At 41.2% G+C, this 20267-nt stretch overlaps 1 protein-coding gene across 1 annotated transcript in view; it reads right to left on the reverse strand.

Annotated features, from left to right (window-relative positions):
- Positions 1–20267, reverse strand: part of MCU (mitochondrial calcium uniporter) — a 165659-nt gene that overhangs the window by 109413 nt on the left and 35979 nt on the right. The window lies entirely within an intron of this gene.

Here is a 20267-nt window from a genome sequence, read left to right on the forward strand (position 1 = left end):
AGGCCTAATAGAAACTCAGTTGTCTGTTCATAATATGCTCAGTCATGATCTTAAAAAAGCGACCTGAACATCAGTGAATAAACTTGATTCCAATTCTAACAAAGATTATATTCTTTACTACTGCCGGAAACTACCAATAAAACAAGGGACACCTAACAATAGTTTAGTGTTGGCTATGGTATGGAACCAGTTTTCATATCCAAACTCCTCCAACCAGCCTTCCAGAAGTATTTTAAAACACATAACCATAGGCTTGGTTACTTTTTAATCATCTTGCATCAGGTTTTAGACATTAATGTTAATATTTGGTGCAGAGAGACAGATTTAGGCTCAGTTCACACCTATGCATTTTTTAGTGCATTTTCAGTTTTGCAGAAACGCACTACAATCCATTTAACATGGTTTCCTATGGATGTAGTTCACATCTATGTATTTTATGTTAAGGGCCAGGGACTTCTGGTTTTTGGTTCCATAGACTTTAATGGATCCAAAATGTGTATTGAAAAACGCAAGAGACATCTGGAATATACAAACTGCAAACAGGCCTTAGCCAATTCTCTTTACGTATATAGCCTTTAGAACAATGGTCTCCAAACTGCAGCTCCAGGGACGGATGCAGCCCTTTGCTTGTTTTTAACTGGCCCTTAAGGCACCATTTCATTCATTGATACCAAGGAAGGGGCATAATTCCTCCCAATGATGCCAGCAATAGGGCCTTATTTACTCCAATGATGTGGTACAATTCCTTCCAAAGACAAACAACGAAACTCAAGTCCTCTCACCAAAACCAAAGATGGGGCATTGTTTACTACCTCTGATGGGACATTTTCTACTCATGCTGGCCGCTTGCCCCCCTAAAGTCTGAGGGACAGTAAACTGGCCCTTTGTTTGAAGAGCCCTGCTTTAGCATCCCGTTTGTATTAGACGCGTGCTGCTGGAAAAAATTAAAATTTCATATACTAACTGGAAAAAGTTCAGGCTACACCCTGCAGTGTTTAATGCCTGTCGACTGACTGGGGTCAGTCCACTCAAAACTGTATTTGGGAGCTATTGGATAGTGGTGCTCCCATTTCCAGGTCTGCAAACGTTCCATTAGTTAGTAGGAGAGAGTAGCAGCAATTCTGCAGGAGCTAAGATATGGTAAATGCAACAAGGTGAGTGGGAATAGTCCATATATGAAAGGAACAAAGCAAGAAATTCCAGGGAAAAAAGAAATAAGAAACCAGTGGGTTATTCACCAGTTAAGTTAGGATGGGCTGTCATCTTAATTTGCAGGTTATGTTTGTCAGTGAATGATGTGGAGGTTAAACACTGAGCTTGCGGGAAATCTCTATCTCTATCTTGCTAAAACATAGCATTTAATACTAAACCTGGATTGCGAGCACAGAAGGCGCAGCCCTTAGGCCAAAACCAACTCATGCCTAGTGGCTTGCCCTTTCGAAGAAAAATAAAAGTAGTCACTGTCCACACTGCTAGTCCTGCTAAATATATGGAGACAGCATTTCTAAAAGGCTTTAAATTATTTAGGATACATCAGGCAGAAACAAATAGCTAAAGTATATATTGTACTTGTGCTGTGAAGGTACAATTTAGCAATAATCTAGAAGTGGTCTGAAAACTGCATCAAGAGTTGGCCTGTAATGGAACTAGCATTGATCTGTGTGTTAACATTACTAGGCTGATATAGGAAGGCAACACTTTTTTAAAAACGAAATGAAAGAAGCACGAGACCAACTGTGGTTGTTTAAGAGTCAGAGACCATGTCCCAAGCTGGACTCAAACTGTCCCATAAAACCCATCATGATATTAAAAAATGCAAGTGCGAACACTGTGTCTGAACTAGAAGAAGTTGAACAATCAGGAAGGACAAACAGGAAACGTTCTTGAAATAAAACTGCCTTAAACTCGACCGTGTACAACTCTGGCACCAACTACTGCAAAAGACATGTAGCACCCACTACCTTTACAACCACATATTTATCAAGTTGAAGCAGAGTCTTGATATCCATTACGTTAAAAAGAACAAAGTGAACAAAATTAAAGTGTTAAACCTCCCCCCCCATATCAGATCCTGGCCCCTTAAAGTGATTTTAAAGGATTCTTTATTTTTCTAAAACCTATCAGGCTTGCCTCCACTGCGTAGTTTGTTTTGCACAGAGTGGCCCTGAACATCCTCTTCTGGGGTCCCCCGGCGGCTCCTCCTCTAATCAGATAACCCCCTCTGGGGAAGTGCTCTCCCGGGAGGGTTACCTTGTGCACTCCCAAGTCCAACATTTGCGTCCGCAGTCACGAATGCCGGACTCGGCCCCGCCCCCACAATTTGATTGGCAGCAGTCATGGCTGCACTAGGTATCTAATCAAGAGCCGGGACCCCATGGAGAGCGGGACAGCACGTCTGCCCCAAGGAGATGAAGGGGCTCAGCTAAGTAAAAAACGGGGGGGGCTGGGCGAGGTGGTGACCACCAGGCGTTTTTTCACCTTGATGTTTCAGAATCCTGCTGTGGGGGTGCTTTTCTTCAGCAGGGACAGGCAAGCTGGTGAGAGTTGAAGGGAAGATGGATGGAGCCAAATACAGGGCAATTCTATTAGAAAACCTGCTAGAGTCTGCAAAGACTTAAGACGGCAGGACAACAACCCTAAACATACAGCCAGAGCTACAATGGAATGGTTTAGATCAAAGCATATTCATGTGTTAGAATGGCCCAGTCAAAGTACAGACCTAAATCCAATTGAGTACCGTAGAAAGACTTGAAAATTGCTGTTCAGACGCCCTTCATCCAATCTGTCAGAGCTTGAGCCATTTTGCAAAAATGTCTCTAGATGTGCAAAGCTACTAGAGAAATACCCAAAAAGACTTGCAGCTGTAATAGCAGCTAAGGGTGGGTTCAACAAGGTACTGGCTTCAGGGGGCGATATAGACGATATAGATTTATCTCCTCAGTGGCATTTAGGTTGTAACCACAGAACCCGGTTATTTGATTTTCTGGGTACCCAGGATTTTGCAAAAATAAGCTAATAAAAACAGTGAACACAGATTGCTAGGGAACTGTTCATAATAGTCAATGGTTTTGTTTCTGAAGTAAAGAAGAAATAGAACTAGTTTTGACAAGCTAAAAAGAAGACACCTGAAAGAATACGGATGCAACCATTCCTGACAGGGCTGATCCTACAACCTCAATCCTTTGAGACAAGTTCTAAAAGGTTGCCTACCCCTGGTCTAGAGGTGGAGATCTACCTGAACATGGGATAAGTCAAAGATCACTGGGCATTCACACCTGATTTAAACCTCCAATTGCAGTACTAACGTGTCGCAAACGTGTGCATTGCATGGCAATCATAGATTTAAATCAGGTGGCGATAAGGAAACATATCACCTTCTCACCACCCATCAACACGCTCGGATCAATTTTCAGAGGATTTTTGGATCAATTTTCAGAGGAGCAGCACCTGAGTGAGTCCTTCGTTGCATTCAGCAGCTACACCTTAGGGCTTGTTCACATGTAAATTTAAGGGTGTTAGAACAGCAGGATATAATAGACGTCTATGGCTAAGCGCAGAAAACCCGCAGGAAAGCTGCAGGTACACTGCACCCACAGTGTGGGTAAACCACAGCACATTGGTGTGAAAGCAGCCCCATACTATTATGCCCGGTATATATTGCTTCACACTGACCTTTTCTCTTTCCTGCTGCTGGTACCACTCTTGAGACCGCTAACTGGCATAAGAGGAGTGCAATTGGTATCACTCTACATGGGACAGGAGCCAGTACTACAGAGGAGGCATAAGATTATACAGCTCTTGCTCCCTTCTACAGCTACAAATTTACAAGTAGTTCCTTTGCATTGAACTCTGAAGCTTTGGAATGGCAGGTCAGCAAACCCAGATATACCCGTCGCCTGCTGACACCCGTTCTAGACCAAGTATGCAGATCAGTTTGTTATCTACACTCCTAACCCACCCCAGCAGGTCAGCAAAGTCAGCTTGTGTATTTCTCCGATACAGTTGTCCTTTATATGCAAGCACTACAACCCACGCATAGTAGCTTCTGTAAATATTGGCACTACCATCTGTATAGAGACAGTTTGCTACTATACAATTTCACTGTTCCCAATGCTGAATGAAAGATGTTGCATGACAGCCAAGTGTACAAAATGGTCACTGTGAAGGTTCAAAGTATAATAAGCCAAGTAGTGCATACAAAGTGGTTTTAGCCCTAATTCACATTGCAGAGATTTGGCATGCGATTTGACATAGCATCTATTGCCGGCAATAGCACTGTCCGAATCTGTGCCATACCGATTCCCAAAAGTAGTTTCTGTACTACTTTTGGCAACTTCGGGGTGCAATTTCCATAGACATCTGTGCAGAAACCCACACAGACTACTCTTATATCGCCACGAAGTAGGGACTGACATGAGGGAATGAAATCTTGCAAGTTCAGCTGAATTTGCACGATTTCATTCCCATTGTCAGTGTGAACCTAGGCTAAATACGTACTGAATGAGAGAAAAAAAAAAAATGACTGTGTGCAAGTTTTCCCTGTTCACACCCAACAGTGGCGGTAGATGCAGCCGTTGGTGTGTGATGTTAAGGCTGTGGCGACGATGCACTGAAACCAATGCATCAAAACGACTAAGTAACTAGTAATTTTAGGACTTGTAAAGATTCTACTGTCTGCAACATTGGACAATGCAGTGGATTGCACAAAAAAAAAAAAAAAATTGCACTCTGCTTTTTTTTGTCATACATCAGCTCATCAGTGGTGCGAACTTAGCTGACTGATTAACAAGGCAAATTGCCTCCTGTCAAAATGGAACTGCACTGGTCAAGGCTGCCCAGAGCAGTCCCAATGCACCTGGCATGAACAGCCACTAAGAAAGCATGCATGTAGCAGCTAGGGCTGTAAAGAGTAAAGAACATCTCTTTATACCCCCATGCTCCCTATCGGTTAACCTAAAAAGGTCATATAGAGATTCTCTCCCCCCACCCTCCCAAGGCCAAGAACAGCCACTTTCAGCAACCTACCTCAGTCTCCAGAAGATTCCCCATAGCTTGAATATGAACCTGTCAAGCCATGGGCAATATAAAATATATAATATATAAAATGGGGCCTTGTACAGCCTTCCTGACAGGGCCCCCCCAAGCCTGCCTACACCCCACCCAAAACAGCAGCACCGACTTAATACACCCCCCCTCCCCCATGCAAAAACTTTTTTTAAATCCCTATTCCTGGGCCCCTGACATGAGACTCAGGGAAATGCAATTTAGGCCCTGGTGAACATCTACAAGCTGGGGGTGGTCTAGTAAAAATCCATTTAGGAAGATAGTTACCCTGGGCCCCGCTGTTTAGCCGATGAGGTCTGGGTCAGTACAACAGGACCAGTTGTACTACCTCAGCGGCCCCACCACCTCGACAGCCTAGATCAGTGATGGCGAACCTTGGCACCCCAGATGTTTTGGAACTACATTTCCCATGATGCTTAACTACACTGCAGAGTGCATGAGCATCATGGGAAATGTAGTTCCAAAACATCTGAGGTGCCAAGGTTCGCCATCACTGGCCTAGATAATGCATAAAGACATGAATGGCTGTCTGTGGCTGCACTCTAGGCATACGACAGAATTCACATAAACACGAGTACAGCATACAGGCATCTTGGGGGGGGAAAAAAAAATTCAGAATTACACTGCATGGGCTCAGGTGTGACCCCTACTTCAGTGCTTTTGCTGAAAATGTGGAAGACCTTGTGGGTGTTCGATCATTTTTAGCAAAAAAAGGTAAGCATTGCTGAGTGTAGTTCCCCTTTAACACTGAAAAAGACGTTTTGGATGCCGTACTCTTACATGAACTAATCAGTTAATATGGAAGAGAAGGTGAACACAACCAATTTACTCATTTCATGAGTATTAACCAAAATCTAGACCAAGCGTTAGTGAATCAGACAAGAGGCTGTGGGGGGGGGGGGGGGGGGGGGGGATTTCTTGGTTACATAGGAAATAGTCCATAACTGGACTAAATTGGTTGAAGGAACTATGTTAATGTAGCATTATGCAGTTATGTTTAAAACTGGGGTTGCAAACCTTCGTGTTTTTTCACCTTAATGCAAGCCTGTTTTACCGGGTTCTTGGCTCTCGGTTGGATAGCAGCACAGCCATTGGCTCCTGCTGCTGTCAATCAACTCATGATGCGGGGGCCGAATGCTGGTCTTGGAGCATGCCCACAAGGTAACCCCCTTAGAAGAGCACCTCTCCTAGGGGGTAATATGATGTGGGGAGGAGCCGCGAGAGCCATCAGGGGACCCCAGAAGATGAGGATCGGGGCCAATCTGTGCAAAATGAGCCGCACAGTGGATGCAAGTATGATTTTTAATTTCCTTTTTTTGAAATAACGAACACTTAATCACTTTAAAGTAGTAATATACCCAAAACCCAAATTTGTTTTATATATGCCGCAGCTTACCAATCATTAGATGTGGTGGCTGCAGCCTTTTGAGAAAAAAAAAAATATATATACAAATATGATCCCTGTAAACACCTTTGCCAATTTTGAATTGTTTGCCTTCTCCCTCTAATCTGCAAGAGAGCTTGTTCTTTTGAAAAAAAACAAAAAAAAAAAAAAAACAAACAGACTTCATAAACAGATAAAAAAAACAAAAAAAATAAAATAAATAAAATAAATAAAAAAAAAAACACACACACCTAAGAATTGGTAAGCCGCCCCATAATAAAAGGTTAGCTTTTGGGTTTAATGCCACTCTAGAGACTGCCATTCAATGAAATAAAGAATTTTTTTTTAAAAGGACCACCAGTATTAAAAAAATAAATAAATAAAAAAAAATAATAAATAAAAAAACAGAAGAGGGAGACAGTACAAATACAGTCAGCATTATACTGTAAAACATTACACAGCAACCCCTCCCCCAACATCCAGAGAAGACCAGCAAACAAGCTATATCAATGACTGGATCAATAACTGGGTAAATCCACATTCACTGCATGTAGGATAGAGAAATCGCATAACCTCAGTTAGGTCTCCTTTGCTAGGAAAGCATCAAAATATCATCTTAAATATTCAGACGCGGCTCATACATCAGAGTTTGGAAATTGTCTGGTGGGCAGTTTTCCATCTTACTTGCTAATAGCGCTGTCCTCACGGAGACATGAAAAATGCATTGATCTTGGCTGAAGATGGATGGTAGACCACTCAAAAACCAAAGCATGCAATATGATCCTATCTATAGGACACACATTCTAATGTCCCACATACAAACCCAGATGTAACCGATACTTTGACAAGCTTGTAAAAGGATATTCTGTAAATGAAAAAAAAAAATTGATAAAGACCGTTCAAACATACTCAGCAGAATGGAATATAAACAGGGTTACCCCAAATGGACTTCCTCAGTGCATTTTGCCAGACTATTGATGGGTAAAGATCCATTTTAGCAAGCTGGTACAAAACATGTGCCAATTACAAATTACACAAGAAAAAGTTCAAATAAAAAAAAAAACCTGACAAACCATATAAACCGATATTTTAATGCCATGTAGCGCAACTTTTTCTAGTTTATAATGAAGTTCATAGTTTATGAGTTACTTTGAAACTGCTTAAATTAAGTTGATTCAGGAATCATACCAAGAAATAAAGTTGCTGGAGATTAATAATTAATAATTAAATAGGAAGTATCCAACTGCTGAAGAAAAGATGGCCCCCTATAGTGTAAGCTACAGAAGCAGCATGGAAGAACGCCGTCAGATCAAATAATCGCTACTGCATGCTGCTTAGTAATCAATCACTACACTTTGTAACTGATTCTCATCGATTTTAGTAGTCTGATTAAGTTAATGATCACCCATGCAGCTCTATCCTTTTAAGAACTGTACAAAAGAAAAAAACTGAACATATTTCTCGTTAACAAGATTACATTTCGCAGTGTCGGCTGTAGAGCAAAAGGCAAGCACTGGTTGTCAGTGTTGATTTGGACACCAAAATTCCAAATTTCGTTTTGGTCATAGTCTTAACTAAAAAGCCATTTTAGTTTTAGCTGCCTAAAATAGTGAGTCATATTTTAGTCGCTAAAATCGAATGGGATTCGTCAAATGAATGCATTATTTAAAGGGGTTGTAAAGGCTTGTGTTTTTACCCTAATGCATCAAGGACAAAAAAAATAAATAAAAAACCCACCTTGCAGTCACCGCCCCCCTAACCCTCCGTTCTCCTTAGCAGAGCCCCGCATTTCTGTTGGCGAGTCCCCACCGTCCCTCTCTCCACCGGTTCCTGGCTCTTGATTGGATAGATTGATAGCAGCACAGCCATTGGCTCCCACTGCTGTCAATCAAATCCACTGACATGAGCACCGGGGCCGAAACCGGCATTCGTGTCTGTGGACGCAAATACTGGACTCAGGAACATTCCCACAAGGTAGCCCCCTTGGGAGAGCGCATCTCCAAGGGGGGTTATCTAATGCAGGGAGGAGCTGCCGAGGAACCCCAGAAATGAATGATCAGGGCCGCTCTGCAAAACGGGTTGCACAGTGGAGGCAAGTATGACATTTTTATTTTATTTTTTTTTTAATATGATCCTTTAGTGTCACTTTAAGCATTTCTCTAGAATTGCCAAACTCATACTCCTGGAGTAAAAATCCACGTTATTTATGGTATTAAAGGATTGGACAGGCACGAAGAAGAAGAAGAAGAAGAAGAAGAAGATTTAGCCTCCGATATATAAAATCTTCATAAACAAAAATATTGCCTTTTGGCAAACAGAAGTGCAATTTAAAAAAAAACAAAAAACAAACACACACAAACTATTGGCTGTGATACCATTGCACATATTACCAACATTAAAGATAATAATAATAATAATAAATATTGATAATAAAATAAAGAAAGCTTTTCTTTCTCCCCCCCTTTCAGCAGCTTAGTAGATGGCCCCTACTTCTTATGCGTTAGTACAGTGTTCATTTTGGCAATAAATTTTGATCTAGTTTTAGTCCTAGTTGACTAAGAAAACAATTTTAGTTTTTAGTTATATGTTATAGTCATCTAAAAATAGTTTTGGTCCACTAAAATGGCTGTAATTTATTAGACGAAAATATTTTCATCAATGAAATTAAATACTGGCTGCCAATAGGTGACAAATCTACATTTCCAAAATCGGATTTAAACTCCAAGCTAACCGGCAAGAAGCGATATAGCTGGAACAGAATGCAACTTCCAGCAAAACATTTACTAGATTTAATCCCACCACATCCTGCGTGTTTTACACCATTGAAAAAGAAATAAACAGCGCTGCTAACAGCTGAAAGAACACATACTGGAGATTTGTTGCCAAAGGCTGATTACGACACAACATATAAAAGTGACATGCTTTTAAATCCATTTTAGAGTTTTAGATCTGTTCTTCTGTACATAAAAAAAATCTGCCTATTTGTGTGTAATGTGCGTAACTAAATGGTATCTGCTCCTTAAAGCCTAAAAGATTTGAAAGTCAAGCAAGCTGGGTTAATAGCAAAAAGCTGCACAGAGCCAATCAAAGCAAAAAAACACCACGTCTTCAGCCCTGGGCTTCTCTGGCAGAGTTCACTGCAAAGTCATCGAACTAAATTAACTTGCTAATACAGCATGAACCACCTTAGATAAGCAGCCTGTAGCTTCTTTGTACGAGGCTCTTGTAGCCTCTGTATTTCACAAGGAGGACCCTAGGTAAACCGTCAATGACTCTAGACCACACTGTGACCACTTCTCCAGCTCTGACATGCAATTCCCATACATGGTTATGCTAAAAGGGAAGTTCAACTCCACAAAAGTAGCACATTTTAATAAAGCAGATCATCATAGCAATGACTTCCTACTGAACGACGTTTCACCATCTACAAGAGCAGCAGCAAGTGCAGCCTCTTCCTATTTTTAACTGAAAAGGTCAAACCCTCAGCAAACCCTTCCCATGACAGATGCGATTCAAGAATTACTTGTTGGAAGGCAATCGTGAGAAGAAAAACGTGCTCTAAACTATCCAAAACTACTTTCCCTACACACTCAGCTAGATACATCCGAGTCATGACATGATCATTGACTCATTTTAAAACCACAAAACCATCATGCCTTAGCTAGTAAAACTACGAGCATAAAGTCTACATCATTTAAATATACACTATATTACCAAAAGTATTAGGATAACTGCCTTTACACGCACATGAACTTTGACGGCATACCAGTCTTAGTCATAAGGTTCCATATGGAGTTGGCCCACCCTTTACAGCTTTAACAGCTTCAGCTCTTCTGGGAAGGCCGTCTACAAGGTTTAGGAGTGTGTCTATGGGAATGATAGACCATTCTTCCAGAAGCTTATTTATGAGGTCAGGCACTGATGGTTGAGAAGGTCTGGCTCACAGTCTTCACTGTAATTCATCCTAAAAAAGTCTAAGATTGGGTTGAGGTCTGGACTCTGTGCAGGCCAGTCAAGTTCCTCCACACCAAACTTGCTCATCCAGGTCTTTACGGACCTTGCCTTGTGCACTGGTCCAAATCATTTGCTGGGGGGGGGAATAATGGTGTGGGGTTGTTTTTCCAGTGGTTGGGCTTGGCCCCTTAGTTCCAGTGAAGTGAACTCTTAGAGCCGGCTCACACAGGGGTGACGCAGATCTGACTTCAGGTCGCCCCTAGTCGGCCAGCATGTAAAAATCAATGTAAGTGAATGAGAGCCGTCTTAATGCACACTACTGAAGTCGCTCCGACTTCAGAAAAGGTTCCTGCACTATTTCAATCCGACTTGTAGGCGACCGGTACCCATTGATTTCAATGGAGGTTGCCTACAAGTCGCATCTCCGTCTATACGGAGGCGACTCTCACGGAATTATCAGCTCTGAAGAGGGAAGTCCACTCCAAATAAAAAAAAAATTTTTTTTTAAAAAAATGGCGTGGGTTCCCCCTCCGGGAGCATACCAGGCCCTTAGGTCTGGTATGGATTCTAAGGGGAACCCCCTACGTCGAAAAACGGCCCCCAGATCCATACCAGACCCTTATCCGAGCACGCTACCCGGCCAGCCAGGAAAGGGGGTGAGGACAAGCGAGTACAATGTACCCCTACCCTATTCACCTGTTATAAAAAAACAAACAAACACACACAAGGGTTAAAATACTTTATTGCACAGCTCCAGAGAGGGGGACAAGGCTCCCGAAATCGGAAGCAGAGGGTGGCGATGAAGAAGAAAGCCAGGCTCCTCCGCTAGTAAAAGAGTTAGCAGAAGATAGCGGAGAAGTCCGGCGAGAAGACCCCCGAAGACAGACAGAAGACCCCCAGAGCTGTGCAATAAACAATTTTAACCCTTGTGTTTTTTTTGGACATTTTTTTTTTTTTTTTAACAGGTGAATGGGCAGGGGTACATTGTACCCCATACTCACATAAGGTGGGGGGCCCGGGATCTGGGGGCCCCCTTATTAAAGGGGAATCCCAGATGCCGATAAGCCCCCCGCCCGCAGACCCCGACAACCAACAGCCAGGGTTGTCGGGAAGAGGCCGTTGTCCTCATCAACATGGGGACAAGGTGCTTTGGCGTGGGGTTGGTGCAGGGCCCCCCTTCCCCAAGGCACCCCCCATGTTGAGGGCACACGGCCTGGTACGGCTCAGGAGGGGGGTGCTCGCTCGTCCCCACCCCCTTTCCTGGCCGGCCGGGTAGCGTGTTCAGATTAGGGTCTGGTATGGATCTGGGCCTCCCCCCCCCCCCCCCATGTCGTTTTTTTAGCGTAGGGGGTTCCCCTTAGAATCCATACCAGACCTAAGGGCCTGTTATGCTCTCGGAGGGGGAACCCACGCCATTTTTTTTTTTAAATTTGGCGTGGAGTTCCCCCTTCAGAGCCCATTCTCTGGCCACGGCAAAAGTCGCCTAGCCTGGGGCGACTTAAAGTCGTGTTGCAAGTCGCCCCAGGTCGTGTTCAAGTCGTCTCCAAGTTGCCTCACAAAGTCGTCCTGGAAGTGGTGTCGCCCCTGTGTGAACCGGCTCTTAAGGTGTCAGCATTTTCAGGCTCCCAACTTGGTGGGAACAGTTTGGGGATAGCCCTTCCTGTTCCAATATGACTGCGCACCAGTGCACAAAGAGGTCCATAAAGACATGGATGAGGGAGTTATATACATTTTCAATACAGACACTGTATTCGCTGCGTATGCATGAGATTTCAGATAGGGTAAAACAAAGGGTGGAAGCCCAAAGCGCTGTGGATACAAAAGAGTAATCAACATGGGGCTGGCTTCGGACAGAGGAGAACAAATTCTCAACTGCACCAAACACAAAGAAAACCCTAAGTAGTCATCAACTGGGCAGAATGTATTAAAAACCTTGAACATGCTGATTGCATAAGGAAAGCTGGAGGGGAAAAGATGACTACCGCTTTAGTCTGCCGAATGGTAAAATTTATTTTGTAACCAGAAATCAGGTTAATTGTAGTACACGAATGATAACTCCCAAGCCAAAACTAGAATTTATATTGTGCTATAGAAAAAAAAAAAAAAAAAAAAAAAAAAAAAAAAACACACAAGAGCTAAAGAAATTTATTTTTCTCATGTCTCAAATCATAAAATGCATCTTCCTATATAGTCCATTAAGGATATCCTGTCACTATTCCTAAGAGACCAATGTAGTGCCTGCTTGTGCCTGGACTTTTGATCAGCTGCCTTATATTATTCCCAATTTAAACATTGGTCAAACAGCTATGCAGACGAAATTACATATATGTGCAGTGTTTACTTCAAGATCGCATTCTATTCAGCCATTCTAATGCAAACTCCCCTGTTACACTGAACAGCCTATTGACTGGACAGTAAAAAGAGTAGTAGTGCATGTCTAGGGCTACACTTAAAGTGGTTGTAAAGGCAGAAGGTGCACCGCTGAGGGCCCGGAGAAGAGGATCGGGGCTGCTGTGTGCAAAACCACTGTACAGAGCAGGAAAGTATAACTTTTTTTTTTTTTTTTTTTTATTAAATAGAAAAAACAAGACTTTAGTATCACTTTAAAGCATTGTGCAAAATGGCTTGCTTGGGGCTGGCACTGACAGTTCGTCTCTTCATCTGTCTATCTTCCACTGTGCAAGAGAACCATTTGCTGAGTGACAGAAGTGGACAACCAATACCGATCTCATTCTAAAGGCCTAAAGCCTCATACAGTTGATGAGAACATCAGACAAATGATGGGGTTTGTTTTTTGCATGTTAGTCGCTTATCGAAAATGAAGAGGTTACTAAATTTACAAAAATGTTCGTACGACAGAACACAACTTCAGAAGTTGTATTATAATGTATTCTTTCATTTGAGCATGCATGGTCTTGGTCTTCCGATTCTTATTCGGATGAATACGGTGCTGATCGAAAATGGTTTATTAGTTATCGTATGAATTTTTTTTTCCGGATTTGTCACTTCGGATCATTTCGGATGAACTGTCAGAATCAGCTTTCGAAAACTATGTAGTAATGATCAGATTATCGTACGATCGATTTGAAAGTGTTTTTTCCGTATTGGGCAGATCAGTTAATAAAATAAAAAAATAATAACACAACAGCACAATGAGCATTACTTACCATTAATGTTAAGTGCCCCTTGTGCTGCTGGCTCATGCTTTAGTTGAAATCTTCGGGAGAGGAAGATTTCGGGAGAGGAAGATTTCGGTTGAGCAGCAGGCAGTAGCGCAAGGGAATTTACATTCATAATAACGAACAATTTGATTTTTACGAGCCATAGACCTTATCAGCTACATATTTATCCTTTTTACCTGGAGTTTTGCTTTAATGGAATGGGCAAGTACTATTACTAAAAAAAAACAAATTAAAATAAAATGCCAAATAACTGCTTTTCAAATAAGTGAAAAATACAAATTACTTATCACTCAAATCAGCTACAATGCCAAAAAATTATATAAAAAGAAACCTATGCGATCAATTCATTCTTCTTTGGATTAGATAAAAATACCTTCTGCTTTGTGGTTTCCCCGCTTACATCTACAATCGCTACTTCAAAAGCCAGGGTAAGACAGGCTGGCAGAAGCGCACATCTCCGCTGAATGCCTTCCACAGCATTGACACTAATGAGAACCTGAGTGAAGATGATGAGGTGCACACAATGTGATAGACGACCTCACACACACACCAAGGGTCACCTACAAGTTTGCACATCTTCCTTTAGGGAAAATCTGCAAAATTTTACACTTGGCAAAAACCAGTATACCAGAAACTGTCAAAGTACTGGGGATTTCGTCAAAATTCATCTTTGCATTTGCACTAAACATCACTTTTCGGAAACAAAACTTGCGCTGTAAAAGCTCCATCACAAACCACGCTAAGACCTTGTATATGGCTGTCAGCCCGGTCACATTACTTGCGCCAAATGTTCGGCTTATATTTACATACTGTGAAGCCAGCTGCCCCTTGCAGGGATAATCTCCGTTTCATTCATGTTGAAAGAACGGAAATCTTTTTGAACTTTCGGCATCGGCACTTCACAGCTCACTGATAGAAATTACGACAGCACTTACATTTCATTTTCCTAAAATTTTCAAACCTGAAGACCTGGGAATCAAAAAAAAATATATAATATAAATACACACACACACACACACTTATTTTATTAACAAAGCCCTTTTACTCTGAAGTTGAATTATTTTTTTTTTTAACCCAAGAAGTTACCTTTAGGCACTGTTTACATCTAGGCATTGCTATTTTTGAGTTTTTGTACAGGCGTTTTGACAATCCACCAATGAAAGCAGTAAAATGCTTGTAAGCCTGCCAAAAAAGAAGAAGCTCATGTACTTTGAGCGACGGTCATTTTGCTTCAGGCGATAGAACGCTCAGATTTTAACAGGGGCCATTGAAATTAATGGGATTTGCCTTGTTGGGCCATTTTTTAGAGCGGAGGCTTGGAGCAGAAAAAATTGCCCAAACACCTAGAACGGAGCCTTAAAAAATAGAAAAAAAAAATAAACACAAATATTATATTCTATATATCAGAATGAGATCCTGAAGAGCTGTTCTGGTAAAAATATTGAAGGACTTGGTGTCTCGTTTCTAAAAAAGGCTGTGGAACCAGATTCTGTAGGAAGAAAAGAAAAGAAAGAAAAAAAAAAAAAAAAAAAAAACCTCAACAAGGTTCACACATAAACCACCAACACAAGATTTTCTCTTGTTCTCACTTTCCTTTAACCACTGGCATACTGGGTACATTTAGCCCACTTTCTGCCCAGGCCAGTTTTCAGTGCTGCCACACTTTGATGATTGCACGGTCATGCAATACTGTACTCATGACATTTTTGTCATTTTGTTCACACAAATAGAGCTTTTTGTTAGTGTATTATCACCACCAGGGTTCATATTTTTGGCTAAAACGAAAAAAAGCAGAAAATTAAAAAAAAAAAAAAAAAAAAAAAAAAAAAAACCAAGTCTGTTTTTCATAATTTTTCTCCTTCACCGATGAGCCTGTAGTGATGGGCACTGCACTGTTGATCAGGACACTGATCATTAGTGCCCTGATTATCAGTGCCCATGTCCCCTTAACAAAAGCTTGTTGTCGGGTTTCTTCTGCTCTCTTCACAGTCAGCGTGAGGAAAAAAAAGCCAATAAACAGCTCGTATTTACAGCCTCTAATCAGCTGTCATTGGACACAATGGATCACGTGGTAAAGGGCTGCTGTGATAGGCCCTTTACCCGATCTGTGATCAGCTGAATTCAAATGCTCAATCACTGAAGGACTTCCATGGATGCCCTTCTGGCAAACTAAGCTACAAAGTGGGCAGGAAGTAGTTAAAATCAGAACAAAGTTCACCAGTAAAAGTACAAGCTCATCTCTGATTTAATGAACTTCAGTGGTCTCCTACTACTCGATTTTAAGGGGGTTTAACATTTTACCTGCTCCAACAGGACTTTCATCTTCACCCGGTTGCTCTTCAGGGTTCGCAGGCTCCAGCTGTTTGAATGGGTGAACCTCAATGATGTCGTGGTCGCAGCACTGCCATCTTAAATGGACAACATGCCATCTTCTGAGTGCTGTGCGCCGCTGACATCAGCTACACAATTAAATAAATCCCCCCCAAAAGAAAAAAAAAAAAAAAGATATTGACAGTAACTACTGGTAAACTGTATTAGGCAAGCCTTATTAAAGGCTTACCTATAGATACAAGATAAACAAAGAGGTCTTAACTACCCCTTTAAGATGAATAATTGCATCTAAGGTGTCTGATTTTACTTTTAGCAACATCCATAAAATATCTGGCACAAAACATCCCAACATTGGGTGATTATCCACGAAGGGACAGGTGAACCAGGAAGAACGGTCAATGACCTTAGTAGATTGACAGAAGGTTAACCAAAACTCAGCCAAGCTACTGTATTGTGTGGGTAATTACAATTTCACAGGTCATAAAAAAAATAATCTTGGCCACGCTATTCAAAATATCCTAACCGTAACAGTGTATTTAGAAAAAGGATGTGAACTTTAAAAGTAACATACTAAAGAAAAATAGTGTCCTAATGTTCGAGTTCAAAAAGTAACAGATAATTATGTCTCAGTGCTCAAAAACCTTGAACAGCTAAAAAATAAAAAAAAATAAAAAATAAAAAATCGGGAACGATCTGGTTTTGTGCCACAGACTAAATATATATATATATATATATATATATATATATATATATATATATATATATATATATATATATATATATATATATATATATATATATATATATATATATATATATATATATTACTATGCAAATTATTAAAGAGAATTGGCCCATGAAGTCTTGCAAGTGTAATGCATTTAAGGCCCCCGATCTGGCATAGCGCCATACATAAAATTAGGCAAAAACTACAGGCACTGAAAGCAGCATGCAACTATACTTTTAGCTACGCTATAAGGTTTCTCCAGAGGTTGCTCCTTGAGCCATGGCAGATTGACCTTCCATCTGATGGTTCCTGCACTAGTTCCTAATCCAACGCCACTTGGCAGAACCAGCAGCATGGCATTCATCAATTTTTTTACCCACCGACTACTTGAGGCTGGGTTCACACTTAAGGAGTCCAGTGCGTCTTCCTTCCAAGTTTCAGGTCTGATTTCAGGCCAAATTTTGGGCTGAAGTCAAACCTGAAACAGACCAAAAGACGCACATAGCTCCTGTACAAGTCGCAACCAAGGCGCTGCAGAGATGTGTGAAACTACTCCATAGAGAGCCTGTCAATCTCCTGCTATGCGAATTGGACCACATCCAATTCGCAATAGTGTGAACCCAGCCCAGGGATTTTTCTTCCCTCGGATGTCTATTTCAGGTGGGGTTCTCCAATACTTAAAATTATTGCAAGGGTCCCTCTGCAATAAAAAGGTTAAGAAAGGCCAATTAACACAGTCGCTGGTTCGAATCCAAACCACGACACTACCTGCCTGGAGTTTACATGTTCTCCCTGTGCCTACGCGTGTTTCCTCCCACACTCCAAAGACATGCCGGTAGGTTAATTGGCTTCTGTCCAAAATTTACCCTAGTATATGAATGGGGACCTTGGATTGTGGGCTCCTTGAGGGTAGGGACCGATGCGAGTGTGCAATGTACAAGGATAGGGACAATTCTAGACACTCACTCAGGTTGAACTGGATGGACCGATGTCTTTATTCAACCTACTATGTAACATGGTGGTTCAATTACATGCAAAAATCATTTTCAACTTAGAACTGATGCCATGCAGTCCTAAAGTCTTGCTCTCAATTTCCACCACTGCCATCTGAAAACAGTTTAAAGAGCTAAAATAAAAAACAATTAATTAATTAGCTTTACTATGCACAATTGATGTTATTTTGGGCTAATGCAAAATGAGTCTTTCCTACGTAAAACAAGAATACTAAGTTAGATGGAGTTATGCAATCCTTAAAACTAATAAAGAATAAATAAATAAATAAATGCCAGCCAAACTTAAGTCATCCTGATTTTATAATAAATGTCAGATTCTTCGTTACTTGAAACATACATAGAAAACTTGTTTAGTCACCGTACAGGCAAATCAACATGCCTCCAACAACGAGCAGGTTTTATTAGCACACGTCATGAACATTGGAGCCAAGCCTACTCATAAGTTTCTTCTGAGGAATTTACAACACCCCCAAATTTAGCCAGCTACCGAGAACTGATTTACACACCGACAGCTGTTATTTTAATGATCAGTTTTGACGTGAGCAGAACATAAAAAATACACGATCAGATTTTCTGAGTTTAGCAAGTCACACCAAAAGCAAAGAGAACACCACCTGCAATTCTATTGAGGAACTAGTATTCGACCATTTTAATGGGAGTAAAAAAGGTCTACTAAAGCTGCAGGTTCATAGGTGGATTACAGCAGGGCCCTAGGATTCCTACTCTGTATTGTAACTGTACTGTTTGCCGTAATGTTGTAAAGCACTGTGCAAACTGTTGGCACTATGTAAATCCTTAATAAAAATAATAATGTATGAAATGATTTGCAGTTTTATTGTAGATGCCACCTGGAAGAATAGCTCACTCTCAAATGATTTCAGTGGTAAGACTGATACAACCCATTTGTTTGATTTTCTATTATATGTAGAAAGACAAAAAAAAAAAAAAAAAAAAAAAAAAAAGAAGGAGAAGAATTCACCAACTACAAAAAGGCAAAGGAATGGCCTAGTACACAAAAACCAGCAAACATTTTGCGCCGTGTGTATGGCAGCCAGTCTGACAGAAGCCGTTTGGCCAGCTTCTGCTAGACAGGAAAGCTGGAAAAAGCAGCAGCTGACCGGCTCCCGATCAACGATCTCAGCCAATAACAGAGATTGCTGATCTGTTCTGGGGGGAACGTCCCCGTCAGAACACAGCGTCAGATCATTAGTACAGCTGCTCCGAGCTGAGCTGTCAGACCAGATTGTGTGTGCTAGGCTTTACATTGCAATGTTACGCTACAATCACGTGTATCAAGCAGGCCACAGATACTAAAGGGCAGTTGGTTGTGCAGACATGATCCAACTACCTTGAAGCATCTGTGCCAGTCAAACATGAAAAACGTTTTCAGCTTGATGCAAAGAGTTCTTTAGACAGCGGCAAAGCTCCATACAGAATAAAAGTTGTTACAGTCCAGTGAAAAAGCAAAGCCAATATTTATCCTGACATTAATCTTCCTTAAAGTAGATAACTTTAAAAATAAGCCAAAAAAAAATGTGTATTGTATTGATCATTACTGTCATTAATAGATTTCTTCACACTGTATCGGACGCAATTAAGGGACGCCAGGCTTTATAAAGACAGTCTTTGATATCTGCAGTCCAGTGTGCATATGCACTAGCTAATAAGCTTTATTTGCATCTTTAAACTGCACTTAAAGGATAGGATATACAGTAAATGATGGCAACTCACCAGATAAGTATTCCTGCATTAATGTGAAAAGAAAACAACGTATATAAACTGCGGGCTGGTAGTTTGTTAATTAATGCTCACACCACTGAAATACTAAAAACATATGGTTATGCACAACAATGCACCCACAACAGTGGACCAGTCATGTTGAATTTCAGTTCTTAAACATAAAAACCCTTAAAACTGTCAGCAATAACCTTGATTGCATGAACTGCATTTATTCAATTGGGGTGACATTCAAGTGTTTAAAGTAGGAAGTCGGAAGTAGGATCCCTACGAGATCCTCTCACAATCAAAATGTAACTTTTGGGAACCATGTCATCAAGTATAAGAGAGGAGAAGGCCCTTCTATCTTGTGATCAGCTCTCAATTCAAAAGCCTGTGTCTGATAGTATGGTGGTGTGTTGGGGCAAAGGGAATTGGTAGCTTGCACATCTGGAAAGGCACCATCAATGCTGAAATATATATCCAAGTTTTAGAGTAGCATATGCTCCCATCCAGGTGATATCTTTTTCAGGGAAGGCCTTGCATATTTCAGTAGAACAATGCTAAACTGCATACTAAATCATATTAGAGTCCACGTGCTTAAAGTGGAAGTAAACCCATCTATTTAAACAGTTAAAAAAAAAGGCACGCCGGGAATGCCAATTGCACATTGGCTGTGCTCTCAGCCAAACTATCAAACTATCCAATGGCTGGTGTCCTAACGAATCACATGTGCAGCACCATAGCAGTTGAAGATTAAACAGAGGCAAAGATGGCAGCTTCCTTGGCTGAAAACGATAGGGGAGTTTACTTCCACTTTAAAGCGGAGGTCCACCCTAAAGTGGACCTTCCGCTCATCGGAACCCTCCCCCCTCCAAAGCCACAATTGGCACCTT

The sequence above is a fragment of the Lithobates pipiens genome, unplaced genomic scaffold, assembly GCF_037356315.1.
Source record: "Lithobates pipiens isolate NorthernLeopardFrog02 unplaced genomic scaffold, aLitPip1_a1.2 Scaffold_25, whole genome shotgun sequence".
Taxonomy (NCBI): domain Eukaryota; kingdom Metazoa; phylum Chordata; class Amphibia; order Anura; family Ranidae; genus Lithobates; species Lithobates pipiens.